The sequence below is a fragment of the Chionomys nivalis genome, chromosome X (assembly GCF_950005125.1).
Source record: "Chionomys nivalis chromosome X, mChiNiv1.1, whole genome shotgun sequence".
Taxonomy (NCBI): Eukaryota; Metazoa; Chordata; class Mammalia; order Rodentia; family Cricetidae; genus Chionomys; species Chionomys nivalis.
In genome coordinates this window covers 125,682,969-125,703,412 of record NC_080112.1, presented here as the reverse complement: position 1 = coordinate 125,703,412, position 20,444 = coordinate 125,682,969, and the positions used below count along the sequence as shown (strand labels likewise).

General features: G+C 36.8%; 1 protein-coding gene across 1 annotated transcript in view; it reads left to right on the top strand.

Annotated features, from left to right (window-relative positions):
• Window positions 1–1,527: 1,527 nt before the first annotated feature.
• Mid1 (midline 1) overlaps window positions 1,528–20,444 on the top strand; it is a 363,047-nt gene continuing 344,130 nt past the window's right edge. Inside the window, exon 1 of the mRNA XM_057760186.1 lies at window positions 1,528–1,546. The gene's annotated coding sequence lies outside the window, so the exon portion shown is untranslated. The remainder of the gene's footprint in view (window positions 1,547–20,444) is intronic.

The window sequence follows — 20,444 nt, the reverse complement described above, 5'->3', positions numbered from 1 at the left end:
GATCCTGAGATGTTGGAGGACTAATCACTTTATCTTTCTATGCCCATTTTATTGGTGTGAAAAGGAAATAAACACACTTTTCAGCATTCCTATGGAGATAAAAAGAGTGATTGACTTTGCCCAAAGTGAAATGCTTTTCAAAGTTTAGTTATTGTTCTTGACTGTGCAATTAGAGAGATTCTTTGTGATAGTTTGCATTGGTGCTGTCTTCAATGGCGTGTCAACATCTATTGTCTCTCCTTTCTGAATCAGGGAACCAAAACAGCACTAAGGTATTTTTAATAAGATTGTCACTACTCGAGGAGCAGTCAGCTGGTGGACATAATAATAGCAAGAGATTCTTTTAAGGACTGCTTATACTTATTAGACAGTCTTCATCTCCATTAAGCATGGGAAAATCTTACATCTAATTATGTCAACTTCTCATTAAGTCTTTAGTGAAATGGATTACAATGAAAAATAATTGCTACTTTACTATGATGTAGAAAAAGTAAAGAGAAAAAGTCAAGTATTAGAAACCCTAAATGTCTTTTAAACTGTATTTCAAAGTGGAGTTAACCCTCCCATCTATAGAGTTCACTGGCACGTGTATTTTTTTCTTCTTAGATCTGTAAAATTGCTTGTAATTTTTACATGTAGTAATGCGAATTCACAAATCTTACATGTTTTGAACAAATCAAATAATATGTGGGTTGGGAAAGATTATTACTGCCATAGATATCATTAAACTGAAATTCCATCCATCAAAAATACATTAGCAATCATTGCATTGCAAAGTAAATAAACATTAAATGTTTATATTGTATTATCTACTAAAGGCCTGGGAAAGTTTAATAGCTTAGTTACTGTGCTCCAATAAGTCAGTTGTGCCTTGTTTCATGGAAGTTTATTCTCTTCTCATTCCCTTTCTGCCACAATTTTTACCTCTTTGAAAATAATCTCAAAATTAATTTCCCTACTTTGAAAATCATGAAAGACAAATTATGACATCCTATACTTTGATTTTTTTCCCTACGATGCCTTATGATAATATAATGGTCACAGTGTGTGATATAAAATACTAGTTATTAACTCTCAGTTATACTAAAAGGGCCATTTTTTGCAGACTGCCAGGATAAAGACACTTTTAATTAAATCTCACAAATTCCTTTGTACTGCAACCAAACCCTCTGCAGGGCAACTGATTCTGAGCCCTTCTGGCATGTATAGGGTTAACCAGGTTACCGAGGGCTCCTAGTTAACTTCTTTCACCAGGAATGCAATTCATGTTTACCTATATAAGGAAACCTGTTAGGCTGACCTGAGTTTGGTATTTTTTTTTTCTTTGCTCTGACTGAGAGGCATGTAAGCACACACCCTGGAGAGGGGGAGCGATTCCCAGCTGGACAGAGCAAGCTTCCTGAACGCCCCAGCCATTCAGCTGATCCGAGGCGAAGAGCAGAGCCGGTACTCGCCCGAGCAGCCTGCGTGGAGGACTCTCAGGTTTGCCTCTTCCAGCTCTCAATTGAGGAACAAACTCCCGATCCTGAGAAAAATGGGGAAGCCGGTGAGTCTCACTGCTCTCCCTCTCTGCTCGCTTCTGCTAAGGGGCACGCCTCGCCGCTCTCACCCAGGAAGCAGAGGGAGAGGCGTTGCTCAGCCTCTAACCCCACAGCTCCTTCCTGAACAAACACAATGCTTTGCCGTACCTCCAGCCAACTTTCTCTGTGGGTTTTGCACATTAAAAATCTACCGAGGCAATAATTCTAGCACCTTAGACATCTCAGAAAGTGTTTTTTACTGAACAAGAATTTCCAGACCATCGGGATGAGCAAACTTTCTCATCTTTCTTGCACTCTGAAACAGTGCAGATGAGTTTGGCGGCGGCGGGGTGGTGGGGGGGGGGTGCTTTGAGAGGAACGCTGAATCCTCAAGGAAGTAAGAGTAAATCTCAGAGGGATTCTTAAATCCACAAGCAGGGTGATAGTCTGCAGAAACAGAATTTGTCATTTTTTTTAAAGGCAGTCTGAAGCTATCATTTTTCATTCCCGAGGAGCAAAATACTTGGATCCTGTACATGTAATAAAGGACACCTTCTGAGTCAGCAAGGAGAGGAAGAAGCAGAGCTAGCTCCTTTGTTCTAAACAACATATAGAAATTCCCTTTTGCATTTTGACAACTAGCATGTGCCTGCTTATATATAAGGTGGGAGTGATGAATAAGGCATTATGGCAAGGGCACTGCGGTCAATTGAGTTAGAAATTGGCTGTGCACTATACATATATAAAACATTCAGTCTGAATGGAATTAAATATGGGAATGTGAAAGTGCTTAGAAAAGTTAGAGGGAAATTTTAGTTATACTTGGGAACAGTCAATTAGAAAAGGCAACTGTGAAAGGAAATTTGAAAAACCAAAAACCTGTTCCCACCGAGGTCTGAGGCATACAGAGAAGTTTTGAACTGAAAGTTAGTTCTCTTATGCTTGTCAAAAGGGATTTAAAGTAAGGTACAAATTTGTAAATTTTATTTTTGTAAGGCAAGGTGGTTTTCTGAATTGACTTACATTGGATAGTTTTGTTAAATGGCATGGTTGCTCATCTTTCAAAGGAATACCATCCTTTTCTGCCATGCACAAACTTAATTCTAAAAATTTGTGCGGCAGGATTCTGCTTCTTACTGCAACAGGTGGCAACGAGGACCTGGTTGAAGATTTGTGAGGATGAGGAGTTAATTTCCTAAATTAATATGAAGGAAAGTAATCGACGCAAACCAATGTGAAAGAAGCAAATTGAAAAAAGAATTTTATTGTTAATTGTAGATCATATTCTACTCTTCTGTTTGTAGCAATCGTCTTAAGACAGATTGGCAGCTCGCTATTCATAAGGACAAAAGCTCTGGCCAGTTTTACTTAGGGCTCGGGACTCTAAACAGTCCAACTATGCTAAGTAACACAGTTCAAAAGCTGCTTGCTCACTGCCATGAGAAAACAGTGAGAAAGCCGGTGCATTATATGGGAGACATTTCATTAAATAAAATTCTAGATAGCATGAACAGTGAGGGAACAATGCAAATGTTTAAAGCTTGTTATCTGCACACTGCTGCTAGGAAAAAATGGGAGTCTTAATATTGCGCTGCTATCAGTGGGAGTGAGTAACCCAGGAGACACAAAACACTATTTTAAAATATACCCTTAATAACAGATGGTTTAATACCAGGTTGTCTCACCATGCTGCCAATGAGATGGCCCCAAGCCAAATCAACTGGCATGTCTACCATTTTTCCTGTGAGTGGATGTGTAGTACATTGTTATTACATACTAATTGCATTAACAGCCAAGGGAATATATAACCAAGAAAACATAAAAGTCTCCTGGGCCACAGAGAGTGAGGGTCTTTATAAGGATTTTAGGTTTCACAATTAGAAACCTCCTTGCCTGTGACGTTAGTTGCTGCAGATGATTGGGAGGGTTATCTGTAGAATCTATGCATTCCAGGCTCCTCACGAGCTCATGTCGGGGTAACAATACTGATTATGGCATGGGATACCTTGGCATTCTCAGAGTTCCCGGTGGATTTCATCTTGGAGATTAAATTCATTTAGTGTCCAAATTTTCCTCCAATGAAAAACAATTAGGATGCTATATTTTTACATTAACTCTTTAAAGTCATGGTTCTATGTTCTGGTGTGAAGGGTGCCTCCATTTAACAACATCCTTAGAACTATGAGATGGTAGTAATTTTCCTGAGTTTTGAAATTTAAAAAAAAAAGGCTAAAAAATCTTGGTCATGGGGAGGGATAGTTCTTCTGATAACTTCGATAGTTCATAAATTGTGAATTCCTAAAAGAAGTGTGGTATGCATCCTACAAATTATAGTTAACTACAAACTTCTAATGGTTCATGAACAGAACCTGTTTTTGTGGGGCATCTGGTTATCTCGGGGCACATACTTTAAGGAAAAAAAACTGGCAAGTAGGTGGGCTGCCGAGCACTGCCCATGAGTGGGTTGCACACCTGCCTACTCGTTTGTACTTCTTGGCATCTTGGGCAGCAAGCTGGACTTGGATGCAGCATACCTAGAAGATGGTTTCTGGACCTCCATTTTCCCGATATACTGCATAAATCTGATCATTTTCTATACTTAATGTAATGTGGAAAAGAAAGAAAACTGTTAATAACAATTCCTGCCCATGAACCTGACTAAGCAAATTAAAATGCTACAAATTTGTTCTCCTTAGGTATATAATTTTTAATTTTTATTCTCTTTCTTGAGATCATTGGAGTTTTCAAATCCTGTCTATGTCATTTAATTTCAGACAGAATATATATAATATATATAATTTCTCAGTGTTGTTGTTGTTTTAACCTTAAAGATCTTTTGCAAATCTAATGGCAGTTTTTGTTCTTGAGATTTTTTTTTGTAGCTAGCATTTGGTTATTGCATCTATTATCCTTTTTCAAGTTGGTGTTTAGCTGGGATTCTTCTGCTATCAATGTAGATTTAGTCCAAGGACAATGAACATAAATAAAATAATGGATTTTAAGAAGTTCTTTATCAAATGAAATTTTCTTACTTGGACACTGTACCAAAATCTGTACTAAGTTCTGTTATCTTTGTGATCTTTGGTGAGTTTTCTCTCCCTGCCATTTGACATCAATTAACTTTTAAAAACATTTTACATTATTAATTCCCATAACATTCCTTCAGCAAATATTTATCAAACACCTTCTGAAGTCGTGTGTTATGTACTCTGAAGGAAATGTATGTATATGAAAGACAGATGAACTTGAACTGTGTCTTTGTGTGACAGATAACAACATCCCTGTAAAAAGAAATCTCATAATGTAAATGGTATGCAGCCTGTGACATGTGGTTTACTGCTGAATTATTTGGTTATTCGCTTCTTCTGTTGAGCCACGTTTAAATCAGAGCTTCCTATCTCAAAGGTACAACACACTGCTATGCAATGGATAGCTAACAGACGTGGTGAGATAATTCGAATAACAATGTAAGAGCCATGTAAGAGGATGCCAAGTGAATGCCAAGAAGCTTCATGTACTGACAGAGGAAAGAAATCACTATAATTTCCTCTCAGAGTAATTCTAAAATGACAGGACTGGGTGGTACTACCTTATATTTTGTAAATGTAATTTTCAATACCACTATGTCACACTAGGGGGAGGGTTCTTTGGTAGAGTGTTTGATTAGCAAACTGTTCTCTCTTGGGTTGTCAGGTATTCATAGCAAAGAGGTAATTCTAGAGCACGAAGTAGATCACGAGGTTTGGATAGTGGCTCAGCAACACTGGTAGTCCTGAAGGTAGGAGTTTCAGTTGTAGATCTCATGAAATAGACAAGAGCCACTGCCGTGGCATCGAACACAATAGAATTCACACCTTAAATGAAAAACGTTTAGATAATGCTGAAACATTTTAAAAGAAAAATAAAAGTAAACTACCATGCTCTGAGGAATAGAGCATTTTCAGATATGCCTGGGACATAATGGCCTCATCTGTATTGAGGATGCCTTGGCTTGTGTATGACAGAGTATGCTCACACTCTCTCATGGGTTGCTTTTCACTTGTTTCAACTTGAGACAGAAATAAAATTAACCAAAGCCACTCAATTTGACAGTTTTAGTTTTAACACGTGACAGACTTGAAATTTTTGTCAAAGGGCCTAAGCCCAGAAATGCTGTATTATTTATAGGTATTGTTCTACAACAGAGGCCTTGATTATTTAAGCTAAAATTATTCTCCCCTCCCCCTAGTATCTAATTGTACAGTTATTTATATCCACACTGACACACTCATCATGTACTGCCTTAGGGAACAAAACAATATATAAACTACCAGAGAACAGATAGCAAGTTTACTCCAACTGATAGCCTTGGCTTAAACTTACGAAATAAAACAGTGATAGTGTTTCCCAAGTTTCTTCTGAAGCTGTGGATGATGGGTTGTGCCATGTGATTTTTTTTTTAAAAACTTTTTGGGAATTTGATTTCCTCAGTTATTGGTGGGTATACAGATTATTAGGCATTTGTACATATTAAAATAGTCATGCCTGAGAACACATATGATGCTGAATATGAAGTCAGTCAATATATATTGGTTGACTCTGGATGGGTGCAAGTGTATTAGGCATTGTTCTAAAATTAACCAATTCTAGGATTGAAGAAGTAGAAGCAGACACGCTGATGGTCCACTTAACTCATTTGAAAATTGTGCTTCAATGAAACATGAGGTACCTTCTAGTGTCTGCACCAAGGTATTTTGATTCTTTATTCTTGTTGTTGCTACTTATTTATCTCCTGTGTATTGTCAGGGTTCTCAAGTTGACCAGAATATATATATATATATATATATATATATATATATATATATATATATAGAGAGAGAGAGAGAGAGAGAGAGAGAGAGAGGGAGAGAGAGAGCGAGAGCTTTTATAGCACCTTACATGCTGCTATACAGCTAGTGTCTTACAGGCTGTGATCCAGCTAATCCATCAATGGCTGTCTACCAATGGAAAGTTCAAGAATACAAGAGTTGTTCAGTCCAAACTGCTGTTATTCCAGCTGGTCAAGAGATCTGTATTAAAGGTGAATCCTCTCACCTCAAAGATCCAGGCTATACATGGGTCTTCTGACTTCAAATGATTTAATTAAGAAAAAAATCCCTCACAGGTATACCCAACTGCTTGGGTTTTAGTTAATTCCAGATGTAGTCAGAGTGTGACTAGCCATCACACTCTGTAAGGTTTGGGGTTTGACTCATTTTCTAAATTCTTCTTTAATAGTCTATGTTATTAAAATATGGGTTTCTACCTTTAAAGGCTTTCTCCCAAAGTCACATATTTTATAAGCAAGGAAAAATGCTTGCTTCATCTTTATTAATTTAACACTTAGAAAACTTTACAACAGCAATTACAGGAAGGACTCGGTTAGAAAATTCATTGGGAAAAAAACCAATAGTTTTTTCTTAAAAACAAAAATAGAATGTCTTTCTAACTTTAGGAATGATTTTTTAGGAGTATTTAGGGTTGTCTTTTCTCATGGTATCATGCCTCCAAGGTCACTTTTAGTTCTCATACAAGACACCCATCCTAGCAGAATGAAACATTTAATCTGATGTGACTCCCAAGACAGAGAAATATGTCCTGTGGGCTGATACGCACTAGCAAGAGTTCACTGCTTATTAAGGGAAGTGGGAATCATATGGTACTCAAGTGATGAAGTAGTACAGCTTCATCAAATGTAAAGCAAGTGCCCCTATATTAGAAATATTTTCACTGACTCTCAGACACTATCTCTTACAATTATATACCCTTTCGAAAGAAAAAAAAATTGAACCTGTGGTATAATGTTTTCTAGACTGCAGTACATAAACCTACATTTATTGAAAGCACTCTCTTAGGTATATTTAGACTGAATATTTAAGATTGTATCTGCTTCATCTGCATACATAAAATGAAAATTATAGGTGAGATAAATCTCTTCAGTAGTTTCAGATTTCAAGTACAAAGGGAACACTCAATGTCCATTTAATGATATTTACTACCTTACAAACTAAGACCTAATAGGAGTCTGCATTTATGTAGATAATGTTTCATTGCAAGAGATAACCATGAATAAAATATCATGAAATCAATAGTAAAGGTGCTATGAAAGAAATAAAAGCTCTGATCTGAGTCATGTGTGTCAGAATCACAGTAGGAAGGTTTAGCTAATCAGCCTAGAAGTTAGGAAACTCATATATAAGAAAGGGAAACATAGAGAATAAGAAGGAAAGAACAATGTCATGGTGTTTAGAAGAAGAGAAAATGACCAGATTCTACTAGAGAATTTTCAATAATGGCTGACATTTGTCTTTGAAAAAGTCCACATTGGCAGCAACATGGAAAACAGAAATAAGGGTTTATCAGTATGATTTGATTATATGGGACCAAAGAAAGCTGCCAGACATAGAAGACATCTGCTTATTTTTGTGCCATGCTTATAGAGGTGAAAAGAAACATAAATTTTCATAATATTTTATGATCGAAATCAACAGGGGTGAATAAAAAATGAAACAGGAAAGTGGTGACTGACAAGGCTATATCAAAGAGAGCTTTCAGTACAAACTTAGTTCACATAACTATACAAATAGTGCAGTATCATTGAAGTTGGGAGTAAGGCAAGATAACCTGGCCTTGAGAAGGCAGCTTAATTATTTGTAGTCTGATGAAGCAGAAAAGGCATAAGTTTTGAGGTTGAACACCATGGTACGGTTCCATTCACAAGCTGTATAATAGCTCAGCTTTTATATGGTTAAAAACTATGTCATAAACATCTGTATTAAGTGATGCTAGTACAAAGGGATGTGTGGTAATCACTTCTCTGTATGTCTTATGCAGGTGTTAATATTATAATCTCACAAATCCATTCCTGTTGCAAGTTGAAAGGAGATTAGTAACTTTATAGAGGTAGAACAGGGATGGTGTTGTATGGTGAGGTAGAAGAGAGCTTAACACTGTACCTTTTCCTAAGTAAAGACTTCTCCTTGTTGATAATATCCAGGGAATCTGTTACCTTTAATTGTTTGGTGAATTCCTTCCTTTTCACTCCAGCTTCTCCTCTTCTTGGTTTAAGGTATCCCGTATAAGAACAAGCTAGACTCTTATCATGTGAGGTCCTTTATCACTTGTAAGAGGACTGACTCTAAGATTTAGGAACGTGTAATGCAAGTGTTTACACAGACTCATGGGCACATGCTTAACCTCATGCTCTCTGCAGGGTTTGCCATTCTGTTTTTCTAGCATTCTTTCCTCAGAAGAATTTATATATGACATGTGTACTCCCTGTGTTTGTTCTCAGGAAATTCCTCTCCAGGTTCTCAATATTCTCTTATTAAAGAGAGTCTTCGGGTTGCAAAAGCTACAGCCAGGCAGATAGAAAACCTAGTGAATGGGCATGTGATGGGGAAGAAAGGGTTAAGCTCTATAGATTCCAAGTATTAGCTTCTCTCTCTCTCTCTCTCTCTCTCTCTCTCTCTCTCTCTCTCTCTCTCTCTCTCTCTCTCTGCAGGTGTTCTGGCATTGTAGGATGCAAGTCACTACCAATATTCTCCCACTGTCTTGCTCTGTTTATTTCCCTTTGTTCTTGGCACATGTTATTTAAGTCCCTTTTTATTGTTAGACCTCAGTGAATGCTTCCAATTTGGGGTATACTTATGTATAAATGTAGTACAAGCCACATTTATGATTCACTGGATTATTAAAATGTCTGAATTTCTCATCAAGATCCTATTCAGTTATTTTTATGTACAACAAATGATTATTTTCATATAGAAATATGTGGTGCAGCATAGGAGATTTTTCCATTCTGTCGTCTTATTTGTAAAGTGTTTGAGTGGAATATTGTGAGCTCTCTATGAACTCCCAGGTAACTGGATGGTCCGTGGTTCTTGATTCTGGTATTTGATATGTGACTGTAGACATTCTATCTGGGATTTGGGTGGAGGCGGGTGAGTAAGAAAGCAGACTGGAAGTTGTTATCTGTAATAGAAATCTCAGACATGTTTGGAAAGTGTTTCTTCCTCTTCCTAATCCATCCCTTCTTCAGCCCTCAGTAATTTGTCCTCTATAGGACCCATTTTGGTACAAATGCATTTCAAGGTATAAGGGCACTGTAAAGCATTCATTTCAAATCTGAATAGTATCTCACAGAGAGACTGCCACTTTCACATTTTAGTGACCCACTTGGCTTTGCTGACATTAAAGCAGAAATACCCAGTCCACAGAAACTTCCAGTCAGCATGTGCAGTGGTAATTCACAATGCAAAAAAATAAATAAATAACCCACCACCAACAAAAAACAAAACAAAAAACAAGTAGGAAGTCAGACCTTGACAGTGTTAAATCAGAGGACAAGTTTATTTTGTCCAAGAATTCAGGTACCTGCCCATAAATCATTGGCTAGTAGACTGAAGATAATGAAGGAAGCCCCAGAATGATCCAGGGTGAAGGTCACATCAAACACTGCAATCAATGAAAAATGGTGAGAATTTCTATTTCCAGACCCCAGAGTCAAGCTCCTGCCGAGATAAAGGTGTGAGCTTTGCACAGCATCAAACCTTCTTGTCTGTTTATTCTGCTTAGAAAGAGTAAAGTAGGGAGGAAGAAGGCTTCTGCCAACAGACTATAGGTCATAAATTAGCTAATAAAATATGTCCCCAGTTATCTCTTAAATAGCCTATTTTATATAAACTTGTCTATTTGATTTACTTTTTTCTCCACTCACTCAAGGTTGCATTTTGGTAGCCTTAGTCAGTATATGAGTTTTAAGTTGCAAAATCATAGATGACCTACCTTGTGTTTTGAGGAAAATATTAGTATATATGTATTACTGTGTGTGTGTGTGGTATATGTAGCTTGTTGCTATTGATCAGAAACCTAAAAGTCAACTTCAAATGTCTATATGTAATATTAGTTAGTTTGATGAAATAGGCATATTATCATAAAATATATTTAGTTTTATTAAAAATAAATTTTAATAATGCCTCCAAGATTTTGTAGTTCTAATTTATTATTTCCACTAGGGCTAGAATAGCCAATTCTTATTTTATCTAGTAGAGGCACAGTCAATGCTAATACAACACTACACATATTTCTGTACATTTCTGTGTACATTAAACATGCATTTACATATGTTTGTGTTATATGTGATTATATAAATATATCTACATACACAACCATATATATACAAATATATATGCCCGTTTAAAGTTGTCTTTGAGAGTAAAATTTCAGCCATTGTTTATTATTTTCAATGTCAGACAAATGATAAAACAAGAAAAGAAAATGACATTTTTATGACTGTATATAATGGCTTAGATAATAGCTGGATAATCAAAGAGGCAGGTGGGGCAGAGGCATAAACAGGAAATTAAGAAGGGAGGTGCTAAAGCAACAAAATCTGCTCTCCCCTGCCCACCTGCTTCGACACAGAGACAAAATCCCAAACAACGAGATACATGATGAAAGGATCAAGTAAACTGGCAAAGCATGCATTGTTAGAAAACAGAAACTACAGGAGGCAGAAAATGAAAGAATAAAAAGGATATGAAAGATACTTCAGGGGAAATGCTTTTAAATTTTAAGAAATGGGCAAAAGAGGTAAATGAAGTAAGAAATGAAAAGGTTAAATTAAAAATAACCAAAAACATCATCCAAGGGAAGTTGAGAAATTAGAAGAAAGAACAATTGAGGAGCAGAGGGCACTGTTAGTTCTCATTCAAAAGTGCCTGGCCAATTGTAGGTCCCTGAGAATAATTTAATAACCCTGAGATAATATATACATGGGATATATCCAGTGAAACTGACCTTGAAGATGATAGAATTTGTCTTACTGCCTTGTAAGTATAAAGGCAGTATGCTTTTTTAAAAAACTTCCCTTCCTCAAAAAGACATGAATGGCAGGAATCCAGGACTTCTTAGATGTGAGGTGGCACAGAGGAGACTGGCCTTTCCAGAGTTAGTAAATGGTTATTCTAGGTCAGGAACAATAGGCCAGAGGCCTTAAGAGCTGATCCTCCACATGCCTCCCCTAGTCCTCAGAGTCATTCATTAAACCAGCAGCAGCACCTGGCTTAATGTTTATAAAATACTTTCCACTTCTGCAGGGGAGAGGGAAGTAAAGGCTGAGATCTGCGAATTCATTTCTATTGTTAAGTATTACCAAAGTCCCAGAGCTTCACTTGGTAACTGCCAGGCAGCTTGTGCATGAAATCTCAAATCCAACTCACTGTGATTTTGCTCACAATAACTTATGCTTATAACTCAGTGCCCTGAGTAACTGTTTCTTTCAGGACAAGTGAGCATATTATAGTATATCACACATCTCAAGGCCTGTTTCAGAAAACTGTTTTGACACAACGTGTTAACAGTGAATTATTGATTTTTACCTGCAGCAAGGAGTAATGCTCAGAGTGGCTGGGGAAAGCTTCCCAGTTGTTGGCTAGTTGAGCAGCTCTATTTAAGGCTCTAGTGGGTAATTCAGATGATGGCAAACTTCACTTTGACACAGTGCCATAGCGCTTCCATTAGTGCCCTGGGTAGAGCACAAACATCTGCTTGCTTTTATTGTCCATGTGTTACTTAAGATAGTCTGTTCCTTTATGACGTAAATCGCTGGAATCTGCTGACTATTTATAAAGCCTCTTTTAGTGTTTCCTTGAAATGATCACTCTTTACAGTTGTTTAAAAGATAATTGGCCTTTTCGGTACACAAAAATTAGAAAGATCATATTTTCTACTCCTCTGACCTTTTCCAGAGATGGCATTATGACTAAAGCATACTGGCTTGTTGTAAAATTCTTTGTCTTGGGGATTGTGTGATTCACGGGTTCACATTATCACATCAAGTCAAAAGAAACTACATTTCCAATTATTTGATCAAAGGTAACTAGCCTGTTGGTTTTTTGTTTTGTTTTTTCCTCTCTTCCCAGAGCTTTGTGGATTTACTTATTTCAGTTTTCCTTGAAAGGGTTTGCTATTGCCTTCCCCCCATATTTATCTTGTCCTGACAAGACGCTAAGCAATTTGTTTGCCCTCTAGTATATTCATGTGTCCACTACAGATGTTTCAAGACAGCCAGGGACAGCATTTTCATTCCAATGAATTGGCTATATTCCAGGGCTTCTTCGATTGACAGTTTTGTCTTACTTTTATTATAGATGAAGGCCTGAGGCCAAGGAACTTCTCAAGAACATGAGGGCCATGATATGAAGAATCTAGCATATGAAAAACAAACACCACCACTTATGATCCCAAATTTGAGCAAAGATTGGCTTGAGGTGTAATGAATACTAAAATGATTCTCCTCAGCCCAGTGATTAGAGAATCTTGGGAGGACATAGCCATGCACATTGGGTTTTGTAACTTGTAAAATTTTCCAAAATAATCCATCTGGAAGAGCACTTTTATATTATGCCAGTAAATAGGGCTCTTACTTGGGTCCTGGAATGTCATGGAGCCAGAAAGTTTCCGGGATATTCCTAAGGGAAGGATATTGGAAGATGATATGTGAGGATCGTGAGAGTTCTTGAGACTTGCCAGAGAATGGAGACAAGGACTAATTGGGAGTTTTTGAGAGTGCAGAAAGAATCCATGTGGATATGTGAGGTTGGAGTGATTTCTTTCCAATTGAGATCTATGTGTTTCTTGCTCTCTCTGAGTTCTGAATATTGAATTTATGAAAATGCAAAAGAGAAAAAGATTGTGTCCCAAAGGGAAACATTTAGAGAGTTGGGGGAAAAGAACATCCACTGCCTCATTACTGAGAAAGGAAAGAATGCAATGAAGAAATCTGGTCACTAATTGCAAATAAAATTAACAATTCCTGCGAGCTGTTAAAAACAAAAATATCATGTTCCATAAGTTACAAATAAAGGGCCATGAATAAAGAAGATTCTCAGAGTAAATTTCAGCTCAAATTCATTTCATCTGCAGACAACAATGGCTCAGTGAATGAAGGTACTTAACCACCAAGCCTGATGATCTGAGTTGGATCCTTGAACCCACATTGTGGAAAAGAACTGACTCTCCCAATTCATCCTCTGATTTCTCCATGCTCGCCAAGGCACAATATGGTGCCCATACACATATGCATGTGCAAATATGTGCATGTGCATATATGTGCATACACACATGCGCGCGTGCGCACACACACACACACACACACACACACAGAGACTTTCTCATTTCAGTCAAGGAAAGTGTAGAAAGTAAGAACTCACCTTGGCTTGTCTGTAGTTTGCCACAGCCACCATCACTAGCTGTTTAATGCCCTCTAAGGTTGAACAAAATACACAGAAATTATTATGTCAAAATCTGGCGCTACACAAACCTAACTTAGAATCTCCGCTGCGACACTTGCTAGCTGGACGACCTTCTCTCAAAGTCCTTTGTTGATTTTGTCATCAGCCTTTCCAGGGCACATGGTAAGACAAGCAGGCACAATATTCTAAGCAGAGTAAACACCTGGGAAATCCTGGCTAGCATCATCCTCTCTGAGAACATAGGGAGTGATGGTTCAGTGTCTGATAAATTGGTGCCCCCAAGAAGTTGTCATTCTGGACAAAGCATGCAAAATATGCCACCTCTAGGAGAGAAAAGCCCATTGAACTTGTTAATAGGCCTTTTACTCCAAATCACTCCAAATTGTTTAGACTTCCTTCAGAGACCTGTGGACTTAGACAAGACTTAAGATGTCCATTAACATACCCAAGGAAATGGATTGATAATACATCGAAACAATAACTTACTAAAGGGGAAGGCAAGCAGTTGTTTTACACTACCCTGTTCTTTTGATTCAAAATGAGCAACTTTATACCTTCAAAGAATTTTCCTATACTAGACCTGACTGAAGTTTTGCATATGAACTGTCTTACAAATGAATTTAAGTTAATGCTACTAAAATATTTAGTGATTTCAGGGAACCATTCTAACATATGTTGGCTTAAAGCTAACTTTTAAGAGTTTTGCCTGGAGACAAATTCTCTTTAAAAAAAAAAAAACACATGAACAAATTAAACACAAAGTAAAATTTGTTTGGAAGATGATGTTTCACCCAGACTGGTTTTGTATTTCCTCTTGGACTAGAAACATGTTAGTCATTTAAAAAATATACATGTCCTTAAGACATATTTCAATAGGGCAAAACCCCTAATCAACAACAAAACCCTATTTCTATAAATATACAAAGATCGCAGCAATGCATAATGAAATAAATTAGTGTCTGTGGCCATTTCTTCTTCCTGACACTTTGGAGGAAGTGTTCTTTTGATAGAAAAGAAAACATGTTGACCTCATCTGAAAACTTAGTAACAACAGCAGCTTTACAATGCATTACATTGCTAAAGTCTACTTATCATAAACACACCCAATTTTGACTTTTTCATTTTCTTAAAGTCTAAAACATAATTTTTTGTTTGTTTTATTCAAAGACAGTTATATTATCTATCTCTCTAAAATGTTTAAACAAAAAGACTGATGAAAAAACACAGCATTTCCCATCCTTCTGATAAAAATTAAGGAACACGACCTTAACTTATATTCTTGAACAGGATGTTGTATTTTCCTACTCCCGCATCTGACGCTTCAATGTATTTTTCATATGTTCCAATTTCAATCCACAGATTAACCAATAGTGCAGAAAATCCTAAAAGATCAGCATCAAAGGATTATGATAACCCTATTTTGACAGTTTAATTTGAATCATCTAGTAAGGTCACATAATTTGCTTTCTTAGAGTACAATAAATAAATAAACAAATATCTCTGTAGAAGTCAGGGCACGTCTCATCACTTGGATGGGTTTCCAGTGCTGCCTTTCTCCTACATTTCTTTCTAAGGGATCTTTTTGATAAGAGATGTCTCTGTCGAGATACCTGTACTCATCTATGAATCTCCCTGAATATACTTCAAAGTGTCATTTTCAGGTAGTGATGTCTGTTAAATAATATCCAATATGGCACTTACTAAATTAGTTTGCTCCACATTACTTGGGAATAATGACCACAGTAAATTTATTTAGATTCTGTGTGATAACACCAAAGATGCAGTTTATTTAGGTATTGATGTAGTATAGTTAATTTTTTATTATTATTTATAATTATTAGCCTTAGTATGTTCAGGAATGTCTGGTAGCTATTTAAATACAGTGAGAAGAATTCAGCATGAACAAAATAATATCTTCGCCACCATGAAAGTGCACTGTATATTGGATGAAGCAACTATAATACAACATATTACATTCGTTTGCTCCACAATCATTTATTACACATCTATTTATTAGGCTATGGGGATACCCATTTCCTGCCCTCAAGGAAATTATGATTTGATAAAGAATTTTAAATAGGTGCTAAGTAGAATGCAAACGAAATTTTTTATTTAAAACATAACAAATATAACATAAATGAAGAAAGGTATGATCTATTGACTGTCCTAAGCAATAATTCTGGTTTATGTTAACATTAATATTGACCTCAAAAAGACTGCATAATTGACAGAAAATGATGACAATGTCTTAATGTTTGGGCTTTTAAGTTTTTTGTTTTAGTTTTTATTTATTAATGGTCTTTCCTGCATCTATGTATGTTCACCTTGTATTCTAAAAGTAAATCACCATGTGAGGTCTGGAAACTGAAGCTTGACAAGCGCCCTTATAACTGCTGAGTCATCTCTCCAGTCCTGCTGTTTGGCCTTTATTAGTATGATTTCATGCTCAGTGATCTAAATTTCTGGTGTCTACATGAAAGGTTCTGAGGTGATTGAAGACAGCAATGTATCATAGCAAGCTTCAGAATTTCCAGGTACAAACTACTGGAGAAAAGCAGACTACTGAGACTTGCCTGCAAAAACTACGATAGCTGGTCTTGAGATAGGGTTGAAAAGTCTGCATGTCTAACATGCTTGCAGGTGATGTCGATACTGTCGATAAGAAAACTCTGTTTTGTAGTGTTGGTGTCAGATATACTCACAGAGTTACAATACCTCCTATATGTGGAGGAGAATTAAATATGGTATACACCAACATGAGGTAGTAGACAGTGTAGTGACCAAACCAAGTGCCAAGTGTAAGGTAGATATTAAAAGGGTTCTTCTTTGGACCATTCAGGTAACTTCTCTGGTGAGATTAAGATTAGAGAAACTGCAGTTTATTAAAACTAGCTCAACACTCTCATATGAGTACAGGCAACTTTGAACCACACAGCTGCAGAAACCCGGGGGCCTGGTGAACGATTTTAGTTTTTAGTTCCCATGTACACCCTAGAGTGCTCCAAATGTGTTTGAATGTTCACACTTTTCTGTCGCTTATCAATTGTCTTTGCAGTGAGGCAGGTTCACAAGGCTCCATTAGGGGAGCCTGTGACAAGAACATGACTTCATAAAGTCCGCAAAGCCAAGCTACCCTTGCTTTTCCTTTCATGTCGAGAAGCTATGTATTGTTGGCAGCTCTGTTGTATAGTAGTTTTATGGGTACAGCATGTTGAGATGAGAGAACAGGAAAGGCAGAAGTGATTTCTTGTCGACTCAGTTAAAACTGACCATTCTGTCCCTGGTTACCAACTCTTTGAGGGAGCAGTTAAGTTTTTTCTGCTTGGATTTCTGAATCTAGAAAACAAGAGTGCAAAATTTCAGGGAATTTTAAAAGAATTTTTGTATTTTAGTCTGTAGTGTTTTGTGGTAATGCTTTATTAAAGCATATTAAATATATACAAGGAATTTTTAAATAATCATAGTTATGTACTTATATATGTGCCTTAAATGCACACTTTGGCATCTATTTCAAAGAAATGAAATGGTCCCAAAACCCCGTACACATTCATGCAAGCTTTATTTATGTGAGCCTGAACCTAGAAGAAGCCCAAATATTCTCCAACAAGTAAAGTGTTAAACAAACTTTGATACCTTTTTACTGGAGAATACTATGGAGTAGTGAGAAGGAATGGATTATTCATGTCTAGCAACCTTAAGGAATATCCAGTGGATTATTCTGACTAATAAAATGTGAATGCTGGAAGGCTACATACTCTATGATTTTCTTAATTTGATTTGGTAGGGTAAAAAAATATAAATAGAAAACAATTAATGGTTTCCTAGGTGTAGATATTGGAAAAGTGAGGGAGATGGTTGTGTTTAAAGGGGTAACATAAGGGATCTTTGTAGAGATTGAGCTAAACACATGTATGTGCCTATTTACTCACATATCAGTACTAGAAAACTAGGGAAATCTCAATAAAACTGACAGGTTGCATCTGTTTCAGTGTTCTGGTTGAAATATTGTATTATAGTTTAACAAAATAGCACTAAATTGTAGAGAGAAACTGGGAAAGAAGGTAAAGGTCATTTCTATATTATATATTTTTTTGAATTTTGAATAAATGGGACCTCCTAAAATAGAGAAGCTTCTGTAAAGCAAAGGACACAGTCAATTAGACAAAAAGGCAGCCTACTGAGTGGGAAAAGATCTTAACCAACCCCATGTCAGGCAGAGGATTGATCTCCAAAATATATAAAGAACTCATGAAACTAGACATCAAAATACAAAGTAACCTAATTTGAAAATGGGGTACAGAACTAAACAGAGAATTCTCAACAGAAGAATCTCAAATGGCCAAAAGATACTTAAGGAAATGTTCAACATCCTTAGCCATCAGGGAAATGCAAATCAAAACAACTCTGAGAAATCATCTTATGTCGGTCAGAAATCAAAAACACTAATAATAGCTTATGCTGGAGAGGATGTGGAGCAAGGGGAACACTCCTCCATTGCTGCTGGGAATGCAAACTTATACAACCACTTTGGAAATCAGTTTGGCGGTTTCTCAGAAAATTGGGAAACAACCTAACTCAGAACAAAGAAATACTAGTCTTGAAATATACCCAAAAGATGCTCAATCATACTACAAGGTCAGTTGCTCAGCTATGTTCATAGCAGCATTATTTGTAATAGCCAGAACCTGGAAACAACCTAGATGCCCCTCAACCGAAGAATGGATAAATAAAATATGGCACATTTACACATTAGCGTACTATTCAGCAGTTAAAAAAAAAATGACATCTTGAAATTTACATGCAAATGGATGGAACTAAAAAAAAAATCCTGAGTGAGGTAACCCAGACCCAGAAAAATGAACATGGTTTATACTCACTCATAAGTGATTTCTAGCTGTAAAGTAAAGAATATTGAGCTGATAGTTCATGATTTTAGAGAAGCTAAGTAACAAGATGAGCCCTAAAAAAATCATACATAGATCTACCTAGAAAGGGGAAATAGACAAGATTGCATGAAAAAATTGGGAGCATGGGAGTAAGGAAAGTAGGGAGGGTGGAAGGGGAAGATGAGTGGAGAAGGAAGGGGAAGCAGAACTTGAGGGAACGGGATAGTCAAGATGCAGGAAGCACAGAGAAAGATGGAGAAAGCAAGGAAAGAGATATTTTGATTGAAGGAGCCATTATAGGGCTAGCAAGAAACCTGGCACTAGAGAAATTCCCAGGAATCCACAAGGATGACCTCAGTTAAGACTCTATATTATATCTTACAATTGCATATGATCAACAATTATAACAATAAAAGCTTCTCATTAAAAGAAAACATTCTTAGCAAACTGGTGGTGGTGGCAGCAGCACAGGCCTTTAATCCCCAGCACTCAGGAGGCAGAGGCAGGTGGATCTCTATGAGTTTAAGGCCAGCCTGATCTACAGAGTGAGCTCTAGGACAGCCAGGACTACACAAAGAAACCTTGTCTGAAAAATCAAAACAATCAAATGAAAAGAAAGAAAGGGAGAGAGAGAGAGAGAGAGAGAGAGAGAGAGAGAGAGAGAGAAGCAATCTTGTCCAGTGAGATGGTTCAGTTGTTAAAGCTCCTTGCTGCCAAACCTACACAACCTGAGCTCAATCCCCAGGAGTCACATGGTGAGAGGATAGAACTAATTCTAACCCTGTGACATACAGACACAGATACACACACAGAGACACACACACACTTACACACAACTAAATACATTCAGGAAAATAAAGAAATGAAATATTCTTTTAAAAGTAGCAAAAATTAATCTTGAGCAAGCCTAGTAACCAACAGTTTGTGTTAATGTGATTTCAAGTTGCATACAGTAGTGTTTATTAAGTAGTTTCAATGCCTCTTCTACTTATGTGAGTTTTCTCAAATTAAATCATACCATACATAGGGCAAAATAAAATGCAATGTGATTCCCTACAGCAAAGATTAGCAAGCTATGACTCACGGTTAAATCTAGTTCTCTGTCTGTTTTCATGACTCTCGACCAAAAATGGTTCTTTTATTTCCAAGTTTGAAAAGCTTCAAAAGAAGAAGTACTATTTTATGACAGGTGAAAGTAATATGAATTTCCAACTTTAGTGTTCATAAAGAGAGTGTTATGAGAACACAGCCATACCCACTGACTTTATATTATTGTCTCTGGCATTTTTCATGGCCCAACAGCAGAGCAAGATAGTTGCAATGGGATTGCTAGGCCCATGAAGCCAAAACTAGGAACTATCTAAGATTTTTACAGGAAAGTTTACCTACCTTTGCACTTGGTGCATTAACTCTGGATTTTCTAGGCTAAGGTAACTCTGATAAGTGATCATCTTAGCATCAAAGCATTCCATGAGGGAAATAATATTTATAGTTTATAGCATAAACCCACAGGAAAATGTCACTGCCCAAATTAATTCTGGGAGTCTTAGATTATTCATATATTCTGTCCTTCTGGAGGAATCATAAAACCCATAAACTCAGTTCATACTTAAAGAGAACAAAAGAATGTGTGTTTCTTAGGACAATCACAAAAAAGAATGAGACCTCATGGCAAGACATAATCAGATCAAGTTCAAGTCATTACTCTTGCAACCTGGGCAAGTCATTCACCTTTCTGGGCTTTATAACAATCAAGATGAATA